General features: G+C 62.2%; 1 pseudogene; it reads left to right on the top strand.

Annotated features, from left to right (window-relative positions):
- Nucleotides 1-2,500, top strand: part of LOC126434575 (large subunit ribosomal RNA) — a 7,788-nt pseudogene that overhangs the window by 1,334 nt on the left and 3,954 nt on the right.

Genomic DNA, 2,500 nt, shown 5'->3' on the forward strand with positions numbered 1-2,500 from the left:
TGATTAGAGGCCTTGGGGCCGAAACGACCTCAACCTATTCTCAAACTTTAAATGGGTGAGATCTCCGGCTTGCTTGATATGCTGAAGCCGCGAGCAAACGACTCGGATCGGAGTGCCAAGTGGGCCACTTTTGGTAAGCAGAACTGGCGCTGTGGGATGAACCAAACGCCGAGTTAAGGCGCCCGAATCGACGCTCATGGGAAACCATGAAAGGCGTTGGTTGCTTAAGACAGCAGGACGGTGGCCATGGAAGTCGGAATCCGCTAAGGAGTGTGTAACAACTCACCTGCCGAAGCAACTAGCCCTGAAAATGGATGGCGCTGAAGCGTCGTGCCTATACTCGGCCGTCAGTCTGGCAGTCATGGCCGGTCCTTGCGGCCGGCCGCGAAGCCCTGACGAGTAGGAGGGTCGCGGCGGTGGGCGCAGAAGGGTCTGGGCGTGAGCCTGCCTGGAGCCGCCGTCGGTGCAGATCTTGGTGGTAGTAGCAAATACTCCAGCGAGGCCCTGGAGGGCTGACGCGGAGAAGGGTTTCGTGTGAACAGCCGTTGCACACGAGTCAGTCGATCCTAAGCCCTAGGAGAAATCCGATGTTGATGGGGGCCGTCATAGCATGATGCGCTTTGTGCTGGCCCCCGTTGGGCGAAAGGGAATCCGGTTCCTATTCCGGAACCCGGCAGCGGAACCGATACAAGTCGGGCCCCTCTTTTAGAGATGCTCGTCGGGGTAACCCAAAAGGACCCGGAGACGCCGTCGGGAGATCGGGGAAGAGTTTTCTTTTCTGCATGAGCGTTCGAGTTCCCTGGAATCCTCTAGCAGGGAGATAGGGTTTGGAACGCGAAGAGCACCGCAGTTGCGGCGGTGTCCCGATCTTCCCCTCGGACCTTGAAAATCCGGGAGAGGGCCACGTGGAGGTGTCGCGCCGGTTCGTACCCATATCCGCAGCAGGTCTCCAAGGTGAAGAGCCTCTAGTCGATAGAATAATGTAGGTAAGGGAAGTCGGCAAATTGGATCCGTAACTTCGGGATAAGGATTGGCTCTGAGGATCGGGGCGTGTCGGGCTTGGTCGGGAAGTGGGTCAGCGCTAACGTGCCGGGCCTGGGCGAGGTGAGTGCCGTAGGGGTGCCGGTAAGTGCGGGCGTTTAGCGCGGGCGTGGTCTGCTCTCGCCGTTGGTCGGCCTCGTGCTGGCCGGCGGTGCAGGATGCGCGCGCCTGCGCGGCGTTCGCGCCCCGGTGCTTCAACCTGCGTGCAGGATCCGAGCTCGGTCCCGTGCCTTGGCCTCCCACGGATCTTCCTTGCTGCGAGGCCGCGTCCGCCTTAGCGTGCTCCTCCGGGGGCGCGCGGGGTGCGCGGATTCTCTTCGGCCGCCATTCAACGATCAACTCAGAACTGGCACGGACTGGGGGAATCCGACTGTCTAATTAAAACAAAGCATTGCGATGGCCCTAGCGGGTGTTGACGCAATGTGATTTCTGCCCAGTGCTCTGAATGTCAACGTGAAGAAATTCAAGCAAGCGCGGGTAAACGGCGGGAGTAACTATGACTCTCTTAAGCCCGCTGATTTTCGCAGAGTGGAAGACCGCACCAGGGGCTTGGGGGGGTTACCAGCCCCCCCTCGCACTATCCCTTTTTTTTTTAGTTGGGGGCAGTATTCAGAGAAAAAGTGGTGGCCCTTCCGCTGAAGGTGCCACCCCAACTCCCCCAGCACCTAGCCGGCCAACCGGCCGTGCCGAAAATCTTGTAACTTTTGCAGCTGTATACGCCTGTAGTGAGTGCCACCGCAGCTTCACCACCAAGAACGGTCTCGGGGTCCATCGCCGCCGCCCAACACCTTGCGGCCGCCAACGCGGAGATCGTCACGGAGAGGCATCGCGCGAGGTGGACGGAGGAAGAAGTCCTGTCGCTCGCCAAGGCGGAGGCCGAACTGTTCCTCGAGAGGGACGCCCGGTTCTTCTTTGTAAATCAAGAGCTCATCAGGATGTTCCCCGACCGAACGCTTGAGGCAATCAAGTGCCGACGGCGGCAAGCTGCCCACAAGCAGCTTGTCCGCCAATTCATGGAGGCGCTTGAGATCGGTCGGGGGGGAAGAGCCGGCGTCCCGCCGGGGAGCGGCGAGCCCGCTGCCTGACGCGGGCGAGGCCGCTGCGCCGCCCGTCGACGCAGCCGAGGACTTCGCGGCCGACACCACCGGGCCGCCGCCGGAGGGGCCGACTGACGCCGCCATCTGGGAGCATCTGGCGGGGCTACCCGCTTCCGCCCAGCGTTTCTCTGCCCTGGATCGTGTCATAGGTCTGGGGCGGGGCACGCCGCCCGATGTCATCCTGGGCATGCTCCCGGATGCCCTTGCGTCGGTCGGGTCCAGAGGGGAGAGATCGATCACCAGGACACAGCGGCCGCGCCAACCATCGAAGCGGCCGCCTGCCGCGCCGCCGACGCAGAAGCGCAAGCGGCGCCGCTGGGAGTACGCGAGAACGCAGGATGCCTTCCGACGGTCGCGTGCAC

The sequence above is a fragment of the Schistocerca serialis genome, unplaced genomic scaffold, assembly GCF_023864345.2.
Source record: "Schistocerca serialis cubense isolate TAMUIC-IGC-003099 unplaced genomic scaffold, iqSchSeri2.2 HiC_scaffold_1191, whole genome shotgun sequence".
Taxonomy (NCBI): Eukaryota; Metazoa; Arthropoda; class Insecta; order Orthoptera; family Acrididae; genus Schistocerca; species Schistocerca serialis.